General features: G+C 41.3%; 1 protein-coding gene across 2 annotated transcripts in view; it reads right to left on the bottom strand.

The window, feature by feature from the left end:
• PKIG (cAMP-dependent protein kinase inhibitor gamma) overlaps positions 1-8,667 on the bottom strand; it is an 87,910-nt gene extending 79,243 nt beyond the window's left edge. Inside the window, exon 1 of one of the 2 annotated variants that reach the window (XM_076011142.1) lies at positions 8,541-8,667. The gene's annotated coding sequence lies outside the window, so the exon portion shown is untranslated. The remainder of the gene's footprint in view (positions 1-8,540) is intronic. The other variant, XM_076011143.1, reaches the window with a different exon arrangement.
• Between the last annotated feature and the right edge of the window lie 5,775 nt (positions 8,668-14,442).

The raw sequence follows: 14,442 nt of genomic DNA, 5'->3' as shown, positions 1-14,442 counted from the left end.
AAAAAAAAAAAAAAAAAAAAAAAAAAGCAAGAAGCTCAACTACTCAACATTGTAAAATATGATTCAGAAATATTAGCAGCTAATATTTACCAAGTGGTTCTCACAGCCAGGCACTAGGTTAAGGTGCTTTAGCTACATATTCAATCCTAACAATAACCTTATGCAGTAGAAGCTATTATTAAGGAATTTACTCAAACATTTATTCAGAATAATTCCAGGGTATGATAAAGCCATACCCTGAAATTTGGCTCCCTCACTTACTGGCTATGAGCAACTTATACTCTCCAAACTCCACTTTCCACAGCTTTAAAATGTTAACTGTGCACTGAAGCCCAAAGTCTGCATCTCCTAGTCTCTCATTGCTATTGTCACTACATATTCTACCTGCTCATGTCCTAAACCAATCCTGATTAGGGCAGGAACAACATTAGATTGAACCTGGATTCCCATGTCCCAGAAGCCAGCCAAAGGGCTGAGTCAGCTTCTCCACCCACTCATTCCTGCCCAGTCCTAACCTCTTACCCCTTCCCAACCAACTAATACTGATGGGGCACAGCATGCCTCTAGCAGTTCCAGTCCTGGCTAGAATCATACTCTACCCCAAGTATAACCAGAGAATCAAATATATCAGTATTTGTGAAAATCTCTGGAGGATTCACATTCTTCATGTATCCAATTCAACTTGAATATCAGAGGATTAGGTCAATGGGGAATGTAATTTTGGTTAACTGGTAGTCACCCAACAAAGTCTTTAAAGGAAATTCTAAAATGGGTCAATATATTGTACAATTTTTGAAAGTGATCAATATACTGTACTATTTTATAAGTAGCAGGTTTGAACATAATTGAATCCTTGGCTGAGAAACTTGCTATACCTCAGGGTGGTCATTTAAATATTGGAACAATATAGTTTTGACCAGGACTCCAATAAGAAATACATTTTACCTCATGGCTCAGAAATATATAAATAGAGCTGAAATAAAATTTTATAAAACAAACCTTATTCTTGCTCTATATGAGACATATTCTACTTTTTTCTCTTCTTTCATTAAAAAAATATGCTGGAATCCTTACCCCAAATTTTCCTCAACCTATTAATGTATAACAACCAACAGTTTGAAAAATACTAACATAGGCAGCCCTTCCATTATCTGGTTTTGCAAATGCATGAAGACAAACCAGGAAAGCAATGTTGGGAGCAGCTAGTGTTGGCAGAGAATGCAGGTCCTGGTTCCTTTTTATTACTACATTAAATTGAGCTACTTAATGAGGGATTTTTCTCTACCTACCAGAGTGGAGAATACATGACAGTGAGTAAAGGCTTCCTTTAGTTAGGAGACAGGGGGATTAAACAGAGCACAGGACTTGGCATCAGAAAACCTGGATTCATTTCACAACCCCTAATGAAATAAAAGATCTAGGCAATGATCATTAGTAGCTGCTAAAGCCATTCTGTGAAAGACTGATGAAAACTTATAATGGATGGAGCATGCTATCAACAACTAAACCCAATGATTAATCTTAATATCACATAAAGAGAACCAACTAGACCTTATTGATTTTTGGTATGATGCAATAGGAAGTACACAGCATCACTTATAAAGTGTAATGGCTGGCTGGGGCACGGTGGCTCACGCCTGTAATCCTAGCACTCAGGGAGGCCGAGGTGGGCAGATCGCTCAAGGTCAGGAGCTCGAAACCAGTTGGAGCAAGAGCGAGACCCTGTCTCTACTATAAACAGAAAGGAATTAATTGGCCAACTAAAAAAATATATATATATAAAAAATTAGCTGGGCATGGTGGCACATGCCTGTAGTCCCAGCTACTCAGGAGGCTGAGGCAGACGGACTGCTTGAGCCCAGGAGTTTGAGGTTGCTGTGAGCTTGACTGATGCCATGGCACTCTAGCCCGGGCAACAGAGTGAGACTCTGTCTCAAAAAAAAAAAAAAAAAAAAAAAATTAAAGAGAAACACATTAAAGGGATACAATCAGCCAAATCCAAATATGAGAAGGGCAAATGGCAAGGGGAGGAAAAAAAAGAGGAGAAATTGCTATAGATTAAGCACTTAAGAGACCATCAGCCAGGTGTAATATGGGGACCTTGTTTGGATCCCAATTTAAACACACCAACTGTAAAAAGCCAGGCACAGTAGCATGAGCCTATTGTCCCAGTTACTCAGGGAACTGAAGTGGGAGGATTACTTGAACCCAGGAGTTCAAGTCCAGCCTGGACAACCTAGCAAAATGCCATCGCTAAAAAAAGTAAATTTTTTAAAAAAATTAAAATATATTTATAAGCTTGTTAAGGAAACTGAATACCAAAAGTAATATTTATGAATTTCCTTAGGTATAATGAAGATACTGTGATTATACAGAGAAAAGGGAGAGAAAAAGCATTTTTCTTTTAGATATGCATATTGAAGTATAGTATTTATGGATGAAATGATATGATGCTATTGGGGCTCAGAAAACAGTACTCCTAAATGAAGGCTTCAGAAGCAACAGGTTTTTTCTGACCTTATCCTGTGCTCCCATCTCTCAGTCCCACTCTTCCCTGAGGCTAGTCAGAGAAACTAGAATCCCTCTTTCCCAAGGCAGGTAATAGAAACCAGGAACCCTTTTCCCCAAAACCAGCCATAAAACCTATAGTTATTCTGTGTAAAATCTGGCTATAAAGAAATTATCTGACCTAACTTGTTTGACTGTAGGTCATAGGACCCCCATTCCAGAGAGGGCCCTGCCCTATACCCAGAAGGCAGGAATGCATGTTCAGAGAGGCCAAGAAAAATCTAGACAGACAGGCCTTGCTGGGGCTGGGTTTCCCTAGTCTATTCCATTAGAATATGCCCTCTTTGTCTAATCATATTTCTAAGTGGCTGTCTACACTTTATTGAACCTAAGCATAAAAACGGATGATTTCCTCTGCATTTTTAGGTCTTCATTCTGAAGGCTCTCTTCTTGTATAAATTAATTTGTATGACTTTTCTCTTATTAATCAATCTGCCTCATTGTCAGTGATTTTTTCGGGAAGCTTTAGGGGGCCAAGGGCCTTGGTTCCTACATTGTCTAGGATTTGGTTTATATTATTTATAATCTAAGGTGGGGAGAAAGTGGAGAGTACAGATGAACTATAATTGACCATATGTTGATAACTGTTGATGGTGAAAGATGGGATGGGTACATAGGTGTTTTTTTATTATCCTGTCTACTTTTGTATATGTTTAAAATTTTCCATAATAAAAGTCTAAAATATAAGCAGAAAATAAGAAAATTTGGATTTAAATTCCAGGACTTATTATGATATAGCATGCAGGAGTGGTCTCTTGAATCCTGTGATGTTTAATTTTCTTATCTGGAAAGGGGAATGATAATCCCTACCCCATAAAACTGTTGGGAGGACTGAAATGAGATCATGGATATGTATCTTTTGGAAATCCAGCTCTTAAAAACTGTAAAGCTATTTACAAATGTTAGCACAACAGTTAGCTTCCTCTGTAATGCTTTGGAAGTAGAGATTACAGGATTGTGGGAGTAGAGATAAGTGATGGGCTAGATCCATCTGGACCCTAAGAATTTTTGTTTTGTAATAGTTCCTTAATATGACACTGTTTACTTTATACTGGCCCTTTTCTCTCAAAGGAGAGTATCAAAGATATTTTAAGTAAATTGAAGTTCTCCACTTTGAATTGTTTATATTTCTTCTTTACTTTTGCCATTACTCACATTTCTCCTACTAAAGGTAGAAAGTAAATTTACAGGAGACTGTGTTGAGATAAAACTGACCACAATTAGGCATCAATGTAATCCAAATAAGACTTGGTTTAAACCATTCCAGGTGCTTTTAGAACAGTAGGTATGTATCTTTTAGCACTAAAGGCAAATCTCAAATAAAAGGAAATTACCAGAGATTCAAATCTTAGTAACCCAAAGGGATATTCAGCTACCTGGCTTCAGCTTGCAGAATGGGTTGGAGGGAGCCAGGGTTCTCTTTCTATATCAAATCTGATCAAGTAATTTCACTTCCTTTCAATGGTGTCTTTCTGCCTTCTGGAAAAAGCCCAGACTGCTAAAAAAAAAGACTCAGGTGGCTCTCCAGCCTTAGTTGCTTCCTCCTCCCCTAGTCAAAACCCCACCAGGAGGGATGCCTCTTCCTATCAGAGGCCAGGAAGGCATCACCTTCCACTCTTCTCCCCCATATCTCTTAATTGTCAAGTGTTGCTGATTCTCCTTCTGAAATCTCTCTCAAATCCAACCTCTCCACTCCATTCCCACTGCTACTGCCCTTTTTTACCTTTGTTCCCCCATACCTCATCTTGATTGCCTTTTCTGATTGTGAAAGCAATTCATGCTCATAAAAAAAGAAAAATAAGGCAATGAGGAAAGGAATAAAAGTTTCCCCATAATCTCACAGCAAAGACATAAAGAATTTACCTAATACACTTGTGTTTCATAGCAGCATTATTCACAACAGCAAAAAGATGGAAGCAAACCTAGTGTCCATTAAATGAATGAATGAGTAAACAAAATGTGGTATAAACATACAATGGAGTATTATTCAGCATTTAAAAAAGAAGGAAATTCTGATACATGCTACGACAAAGATGAACCATGAGGACAATATGCTAAGTAAAATAAACCACTCACAAAAAGATAAATACAGCAAGATTCCACTTCTGTGAGGTATCTAGAGTAGCCAAACTAATAGACACAAAAGTAGAATGGTAGTTGCCAGGGACTGAGGGAGAGGAGGATATGGGGAATTGTTTAACAGGTACAGAGCTTTATAGTATTGCAAGATGAAAAAGTTCTGGAGATTGGCTGCACAACAATGTGAATATATTTAATATTACTAACCCGTACACTTAAAAATGGTTAAGATGGTAAATTTCATGTGAATTTTATCACAGTTAAACATTTAAAAAATTTTAAAAGAATATTTTCAGACATTTTCTATAAATATGTATGTACACACTTTAAAAAAACAAAAACAGGAACATACTGTAATCTGCTTTTTGCACCTAACCATATGATGTAAACATCATATATATAGCTAATATATATAGCTCCCACCTAATTTTCTTTTAATAGCTTATAGTATCCATCATGTGACTGCACCATAATTTAGTCTATTTTCAGTTTTTCAAAATTATAAAAACATCATAGTCAACATCTTTACACACTTTCTGATTAAATCTTATGTTAGACACCTGATTTTTGCCTGCCCCTTTTCTGGTATCAATATCCTAATTTTCCCATAGCCTCTTCATCCTAACACCCATTCTGCCCTCCCACCACTACCCCCGGCCAACTCTTACTCTATGAGGCTATGGGCATATTTATTTTTAAATTTATTTCTAAGTATTTATTTTTCATGTTGCTATTGTCATTTTTCCTACAATTGCATTTTTGACTATAATTGCTTGCATAAAGCTATCTTTATGCTATTTTAAAGCTATTTCATCTATTTTTTTTTTTTATACAGAGTCTGGCTCTGTTGCCTGGTAGAGTGACATGGCATCAGCCTAGCTCACAGCAACCTCAAACTCCTGGGCTCAAGCAATCCTCCTGCCTTAGCTGCCCAAGTAGCTGGGACTACAGGTGTGTACCACTACGCCTGGCTAACTTTTTTTTTTTTCAGTTGCCCAGCCAAACTTCTTTCTATTTTTTAATAGAGACAGGGGTCTCACTCTTGCTCAGGCTGGTCTCGAACTCCTGAGCTCAAGCAATCCTCCCGCCTCGGAATCCCAGAGTACTAGAATTACAGGCGTGAGCCTCCACGCCTGGCCTGCTTTTTATCTATCTTATAGCAGCTGTTCACTTAACCTTATCTAAGTATTTTTAACTTAATTCTCTTGCATTTCCTCAGAAGATAATCATATTATAGGTAGAGAATTATATCATCTAGTTAGTGGTTAAGAGTAAAAAAAGCTCAGGCAGACCTGAATTCAAATATTATGTGATCTTGGGTGAGCATTTTATCTCAGTTTCTTCGTCCATAAACTAGGGATTAAAATAAGGCCTTTCTCACAAGGTTGCTGTAAAGATTATATTAATAATTGAGATTATCATGCATGAAAAGTGCTTAACACAACAGTAGTTCAATAAATGCCTACTTGCCAATAATGGAAGATGTGACTTTCTTTCCACACTTACACCTTTTATTCATTTATTGTTGTTGCATAACATTGTTGCACTCCTTTCGGTAATTATCTTGCTTCCTACTTCTCCAAAAAGAAACCATCAGACTCCTATTAAAGGATCTGTGCTGTGGAGCTTATTCACTCCCACCTTCTCAGGAAAGTTACACTATCAATTCTCCCCTTCATCTCCTGTAACTTCTCACCCTTTCCCTCTCTACTGGCTCTTTGCCAAGAGCATTTAATCTCTCTCATGCTTAAAAAAACCTTCACCTTATTCGCCAATTGCTCTCCAGCCTTCTCTCTCCCTCCCTTCACAGCCAAACTTCTTCGAGCTGCCTACACTTTGTCTTTCTCACATCCCACTCTTGGCTCATCCCACTGATATATTACATTGAACCTTTGAAAGCTGCCGATATTATAGATTCCACCCCCACCATTTCACCAAATCTGCTCAATGAGGGTCCCCAGTGACCTCCATATTTATTTATCCAAGGAAACATTTTAAGTTTTAACTTATCTTACTTGACATCTCAGTAACATCAGAAAAGCTGACATTCTCCTTTGGCCTTCATTACTATACTATACTCACCTGGTTTCCCTCCTACATCTCTAGCCATTTCTTCTTGGTGTAGCCTACATATGAATGGCTCTTTCTTCCAAGAGCATGCAATGCAATAGCCCTGAATGATCTGGGCCTTTTTTTAAAATCCTTCTAGATGGATCTCTTTAAATATTGATTTTTAAGTTCCAGTTGTCATGGACTGCTTTCATCTTCATGAATGTACCTTGAACAGGTTTGGAATACATGTTTAGAATATTGCCCACTGCAGCTAACTCATACTACTCCCTCCACACATTTCATCAAGACCCTCCCCGAATCTCCCAACTAGGTTGGATTCACCTTAATATGCACCCCCTTTCACAACTCGCATAATATTTATAATCAATTGCCTGATGTATATTTTCTTCACTAATGTGTGATCTTCATGTGGGGAGGACCTGTTTCCTTACTACCTATACAATGCCTAGCACATAGTAGATGCTCAATAAATATTTTTTAAATTAGTCAGGTGTGGTGGTGTGCACCTGGAGTCCCACTCAACTGAGGAGCCTGAGGCAGGAGGATGGCTTAAGCTGAGGAGTCCAAGACCAGCTTGGGCAATACAGCAAGGCCTTGTCTCAAAACTACATATATCTTTTTTTTTTTTTTAATCACCCAGAAATAAATGGCTGCAAAGTGAAAAACAGATGGGAACAGTGATGAGACCAAGAGAGAACAACAAAAAAAACCCTGATCTTTCTGAAACCATAGCTCTGAGCAAACACACATACTGCGTAACACACATGCACACACCCCACACCCTCCCCTCTGCTTAAAACCCTTTGATGGTTTCCCTCTGCCCCCAAAATAAAGTCCCAATTCCTCAAAACATACAAAGAAAGTCTTTCAGGAGGAACACCTGCTAATCTCTCAATCATCATTTGGCCAGACCACCTTCAACTCTCAGAATATGGTCTCAGGGCAGCCTGAAATCCTTGCAGATGCCCAAGAAGTCTGCACTCTCCCCCCAGGGCTTTGCACACGCCCCCTGTCTCTAGAGCCTGGTGCACTTCACCAGCCTCATCCTCTGGCCAATACAAAGGCAGCCTTCAGGTCTCATTTCAGAAGTCACCTTCTTTTGGAATCTCTCCTCTTTGACTATCCTCACTAACCCCACCTCCGGAAATCTAGGCTGTCTTCTACGTACATTCATAGCCCTCTATGTGTCCAAAATCATAGCTCGAGTCGCTATGAATGCCTGTTTATGGATCTGTCTCCTCCGCAAAACTGTGGAGTTCCCGCAGGACAAGATGTCTCATTCACTTTTTCACCCCTGGTTCACAATAAATATTCATTGATGGACCTCCTTGTAGTCGTAGTAATAATAAAAGCTCCCAAGTAGTGAGGACCTACCTTCAATAATTTTAAATATAAATTTACTTTGTAATAACCTTATAAGACAGATGCTATCATTATCCCCAATTTGCAGGCAAGAAAACTGACTCACAGAGTCAATCCTCTCTGGCCCCAGAAGAGTCGCACACATAAACATTTTCTGCAGTTTCGAGTTATCCCCCGACCCCCAAATAAGGGCTTTAAAAAAAAAAACAAAAAAAAACTTCCGAATAAGGCCAAGCAATGCCTAAAATTACGATAAACAGCAGAAAGCGCACGCCGGCTGAACGCAGGGCAGGGTCAAAGGGCATTGGGGGCACCGCCCCCGACGCAGCTGAGGGACAAAGGTCCGGCTCCAGCCTCCTTCCCTGGGGTCCCCCGAGACCCGGCCCCTCGCCCGTGTGTACTAGGCGACGCCAGGCCGGATCATTGGGGCTGGCACTGCCCGCTGGGTCCCTGCTCACCTGCCGTCTCGCCGCCTCGCCGCCTCGTCGTGACGGGGCCGCCGGCCCGCAGCGCCTCCCCGGGGCAGCCTGGCGCCCGCAGCCTGCAGCGGAGCCCGTTACCTTGGCGACCGCGGCTGCCGAACTCCCGCGGCGCTCGCGCTACGGAGGCTCGGATGGGACCTGGCGAGTTCGCAACGCCTTCCTCAGCAGCGGAGCTGGGGGAGGAAGAATGCGGTGGGTGTCGGAGTCCTGGTCAGTGAGGGATCTGAGTTGGGTTTGGCAGCCTGGAACTTGTCCTGGAGGAAGGTGGGGGAAGGGGGACAGAGAGGCCAGGCAGAGGACTTGTACCTCGTGGCTCAGTTTATCTCTATGTAACCTGAGATGGGCACATTTGACAAGGAGGGGGGGTGTTGGGGGGAGGGCCTCAGGTGGCAGCTTGCTAGCTTGGGAATATTTAAAGAGGAGAAAACTGATGGGGAGAGGGTTGGCAGATTGTTTTATAATCTGTGAAGGGCTGATGTGGCAAAAAGTGAATAAACTTGTTTCTTTGGGTGATAATTAGATCACCAGATTGTAAAAACAAAATCTAAGTCTCAGCCCCTCCCCCCACTCCTTATGCAAAAGAGAATGAAGAACAGGCCCCAGAGATCATTCATTTAAGAAATTTCTTGAAATTTCTTGCTAACCTCCCATAAACAAGGACATGCAAATTATACCTATGTCTAGCACCTAAAACTAAAGCCTGTTTGATTCCATACTAATAAAGAATTACAAGTTTATCTTACAGGTAACAACTGGAGACAAGACTGAATGAAACATTCTTCCACCTACCCAGGGACACCTACATAGTTGATGCTTCCTTCTCTCTGTTATTGTATGTAAATACAATGTAGATTTCTAAGGCCTCACAAGAATGTAACCACTAACCCCTCCCTCAGCCCTGCCTTTTCCTTCTCTCTCTATGCCTGTAAAATGCTGAAGGTTCCAACTTCCCCTTTGGAAAAACAGCCACATCTCTGCTACTTGTGTTTTTCCCAGGATGCATCCTCAAAATCCTGGCTTAATTAAACCTCCACTGATTGAGACTTTTGCCCCAGCCATTTATTTGGGCTGACAAGATTTAATGTCAATATGGGAAATTACTTACTTTGTATCTAGCAATTATACTTCTTGGAATAATTCTGCAGATGTACTGGAACTTAAACACAAAGGATACATTCATTACACCATTCAGTAGGAGATTGAGTAAATAAATTATGGTACATCCATAAAATAGATTACTGTAGCAAGAATTAAGAAGGACCAAGGTAGATGGGGTTTAGATACACACCTATCTTCAAGTTATATATACAGCAGTAGTCTCCTAACTGGTCTTGCCTTTTCTTCTATTACCTCCAACACTACCTCACCCCTGCCCTAGTCTACACGTTCCAACCAGCAGTAAGATGATCCTTTTAAAATGTAAACATGACCATGTCCTCCTCTGCTGAAAACCTTTCAGCAGTTTCCCCATCACATTTAGAATAAAATCTAGAGTTGCTGTCACAACCAACAAGACCAGAAGTGAACTGCCCCCCAGGTACCTGTCCAACTTCATCTCTTACCATTTCCCCTCTTGTTCATGCTCCAGCCACATTGGCTTTGTGGTTTTGAAGTTAAGTGTAGGAGAGAAAACATACTTTTTTCCCTCTTAGTTTAGAACCTCTTAGGTTCTTAGTTAAAACAAATGTCAAATTAATATGAAAAAAACTGGCAGAAGTTTAATGCATAGTATACCCATCATTTGGGAGAGGCCTCAGCTTAAAAGTATTTTTTTTTCTCAAGGCAGTGGCTTAGAGGCCTTGCTTAAATAGTATTTTAGAAAGTGCCATAAATCTCATATAATGACAAGACAAAGAAAAGAACATCTTCAGGCTTCCAAAAGACAGAAAAATGTGGGAAGATAAATTTATGGGAAGAGTAAATTCTCCTAGATCTGGCACTGCTGTCTCTGAGCTGATAAGCATGCCTTATAAAGGTGGGAAAAGGAAGAGAGCAGGGCAGGAATACCTTTATCTTTGTAAATTGCTGTCCTGACATTATGCAAGCAGAGGGAGAAGCAGTGTCCCTCTGTGTTTGACCCTCTTTAGCTCCCCAATATTTGTGATTCCCCAGTATTTTAGAGAGGAATATTTTGGTTTCCTTTACAACTGCATGGTCCTCAATCCCTGGGTTGTGGACTAGTACATGTCTATGACCTGCTATAAACCAGGCCACATAGCAGTAGGTGACCAGGCATACTGCTCTGCGGCCCACCGAAGCTTCATCTGTATTTACAGCTGCTCCCCATTGCTGCATCACCACCTGAGCTCCACCTCCTGTCAGATCAGCAGTAGCATTAGATTCTCATAGGAGCACAAACCCTACTGTAAACTGCGCATGCCAGGGATCTAGGTTGCACACTCCCTATGAAAATCCTATGCCTGATGATCTCAGGTGGAGCTCAGACAGTGATGCTGGCCCTGGGGAGCAGCTGCAAATACAGATTATCATTAGCAGAGAGGTTGCATTATGGTGAGTGGTATAATTATTTCATTATATATTACAATGTAATAATGGAAATAAAATGCACAATAGATGTAAGGGGCTTGAATTATCCCAACCCCCCCTCCCCACTACCATATCTATGGAAAAATTGTCTTCCATGAAACTCGTCCCTGGTGACAAAAAGGTTGGGGACTGCTGCTTTACAAGCATGCTTCTATCTCAGGGCCTTTATTTTGGCTACTCAATGTTGGAACCGGTCTTCCTCCAGGTGTCTCTATACCTAGTTCCTCACTTCCTTCATGTCTGTGCGCCCATGTTCCATCCTCAAAAAGCCCTGCCTTGGCTACTCTTGAAAATAGTAGACCCCCATAAACTGTACTCTCCTTTCTTTTTCTTCATGGTTCTTGTCAGTGTCTGACAGTTATATATTTGTTTATTTGCTGTTTGTCTCTTTTTACCACAGCATAAGCTCATTTAAGGAAGGCACTTTGTTTTGTTCCCTGCTGTTTTCTCATGACTGGGAACAGTGCCTGACACATAGTAAGAGCTTGGTAAGTATTTGTTGAATGAATGAATAAGTTAAGTGAAAAAAAGCACTGTGCAACTCTCTGTGGTTGGAATGTTAGCATGTGTAAAAAGAAGTGATAGATGATACACACAATGCTGGTGTTGGAGCTCAGAAAACACTACCCCAAAATGAAGGCCTAAGAAGCAAACAGTTTTCTTTGAACTTCTTCATTCCTCGTGTCTCTGAGTCCCATTCCTCCCTGAAGCTAGTCATAGAAACTGGAAGCCCTCTTCCCCACAGCAGGTCATAAAAGCCAGAACCTCTTTTCTCAAAAGCCAGCCATAAAACCTACAATTATTCTGTGTAAAATCTGGCCATAAAGAAATGATCTGACCTACTTTGTTTGGTCATAGGACCCCCATTCCAGAGAGGGCCCTCTCCTATTCCCAGAAGGCAGGAATGCATGCCCAGAGAGGCCAAGGAAAATCTAGACAGACAGGCCTTGCTGGGTTTCATGACTCAGTGTATTAGCATTAGATCATATCCATTGTGTTCAATCACGCTTCTCCATAGCTGTCCATACTTTAAACCTAATCATAAAAATGGACAATTTCCCCTGTACCTTTGAGTTTTCATTCTGCAAGCTACCATGTATACATGTTAAATACATTTGTATGCCTTTTCTCCTATTAATCTGCCTCGTGTCATGAGCCTTTAGGGGGCCAAGAGCCTTGGTTCCTACACTGGCATGTGTATATTATATTAGGAACTCTGGAAGGAGATCTGAGAGAAGGGGAGAGGGGGGTTTAAGATGGAAGGACACTACATTTTCACTGTATGCTCTTTTATGCAGCATTTTTATACCAAGTACATGTATTATGTTTTCAAACAATATATGGAGACAACAACCTAGTTTTTTTTTTTTTTTTCTTTTCTTTTTTTTTTTTTTTTTTATAAATAGAGACGGGGTCTTGCTCTTGCTCAGGCTGGTTTCGAACTCCTGACCTCGAGCAATCCGCCCGCCTCAGCCTCCCAGAGCTAGGATTACAGGCGTGAGCCACCGCGCCCGGCTAACAACCTAGTTTTGACAATGGACATGCAAAGATGGGAAGAGCAGCCTGGGTGGCAGTGAGTCCCCTACCCTAGTAGAGATGTAGTTGAGGGGGTCCTGCCTTAGGTGAGATATTAAAGAAGATGATCTCAAAAATCTACTCTACCCTCCTTTGCCAACTAGAACAGACACATTTAACTATTTAGGGCTAGAAACACTAAGAGCGTGGGACCCCACATTTGAGAGGACAAATGCTTGCAGGCAAGAAAATGAAAAACTGTTCAGCTGGCAGCTAGACCCAATGTTTTGAACTGAACATAAACAGTGATCACAAAATATAAACAAATATGAGCTAAAACCACTCTATAGTAGGACCAAGACAGGGACAAGGCCACTCTGGTACCACAAATATGAAAAACATCCTCCTCTTCTGACTAACATGAGTGCCACCCTTGCTTTAATCCTCCTACCTCTTGGATACCAGTTTTTCAGATACCTAGTCACTGAATTGCCGCTGCTTCTTGACTGTGTCCAATCCAAAACTATCCCCCCCCTTCTTCCTTAAACCATTCTTAGAGTTGCCCAGCACAAACCCAAATTCTAAAATAAGCTCTTCCCAGTTACCTTTTACAAGACACCTCCTGGTGGCCAGGCGCAGTGGCTCACACCTAGAATCCTAGCACTCTGGGAGGCTGAGGCAGGAGGACCGCTTGAGCTCAGGAACTGGAGACCAGCCTGAGCAAGAGCAAGACCTCATCCCAACTAAAAATAGAAAAATTAGCTGAGTATCCTGGTGTGGGCATGTAGCCCCAGCTATTTGAGAGGCTGAAGTAGAAGGATCACTTGAGCCGAGGAGTATGAGGTTGCAATGAGCTGTAATGATGCCACTGCATTCTACCCAGAGCTATAGAGCAAAAGACTCCTCATGGTTTCTCTGCTGTGTGTTCTTCCTTGCTGAACAAACTAAATAAGCCTAATTCTTTTTACCTTTTACACAACCCCACCCTCCCATAAACCTAATTCTTTTTGACTACAGCTATATTCCTGGTGGAATTTGATCTATGGGTTTTATCAGTCTTAGCTGTCTTTGGCCCAGTTCATCAATACCCAGACAGGAAGAAGCAAGAATTTTAAGGGTTACCTGGAAAGTTCAGTGGTCCGGAAGCAAACTAATTTGAACTGGTGTGTGTGTGTGTGTGTGTGTGTGTGTGTGTGTGTGTGTGTGTGTGTGTGTGTGTGTGTGTGTGTTGAGCAGAGGGAGAAGGGGTCTGGTGGAAGAGAAGGGCTGAGGTAGGAATTAGGAAGCTTGAGTAATTCTCTTTCTTCTGCCATCAACTCTTTCTGTGACTTTGGGAAAACCATTTCACTTTCAGCCTTTCCCCATTTCTGTAAAAGATGAATTTGGAATATATTTTAAAGAAATCCAGGAAATAACATCCCCAAATATGTCACACTGGTATGATAATCACTTCAGATTGAGGGCATTTGAGGAACAGCAAAAGCACAGAGGGGGTTTTCCTGAATTTCCCTCATCAGACTAAAGTCAGATAATCCAGAAGGAATTCAGTTGTTACGAATCCCCTCCCAGAGAATTTTATCAATCAAGGAAGATTAATACACCACAGGAGCCAGCGCCTGTAATCCTAGCACTCTGGGAGGCCAAGGCTGGCGGATTGCTTGAGGTCAGGAGTTCGAAACTAGCCTGAGCGAGACCCCGTCTCTACTAAAAAAAATAGAAAGAAATTAATTGACCAACTAAAAATATACATACAAAAAATTAGCCGGGCATGGTGGCGCATGCCTGTAGTCCCAGCTACTTGGGAGGCTGAGGCAGA

This window comes from Microcebus murinus, chromosome 16 (assembly GCF_040939455.1).
Source record: "Microcebus murinus isolate Inina chromosome 16, M.murinus_Inina_mat1.0, whole genome shotgun sequence".
NCBI lineage: Eukaryota > Metazoa > Chordata > Mammalia > Primates > Cheirogaleidae > Microcebus > Microcebus murinus.
Note: the sequence above shows the minus strand (reverse complement) of the source record. Positions and strands in the feature narration are given on the sequence as shown.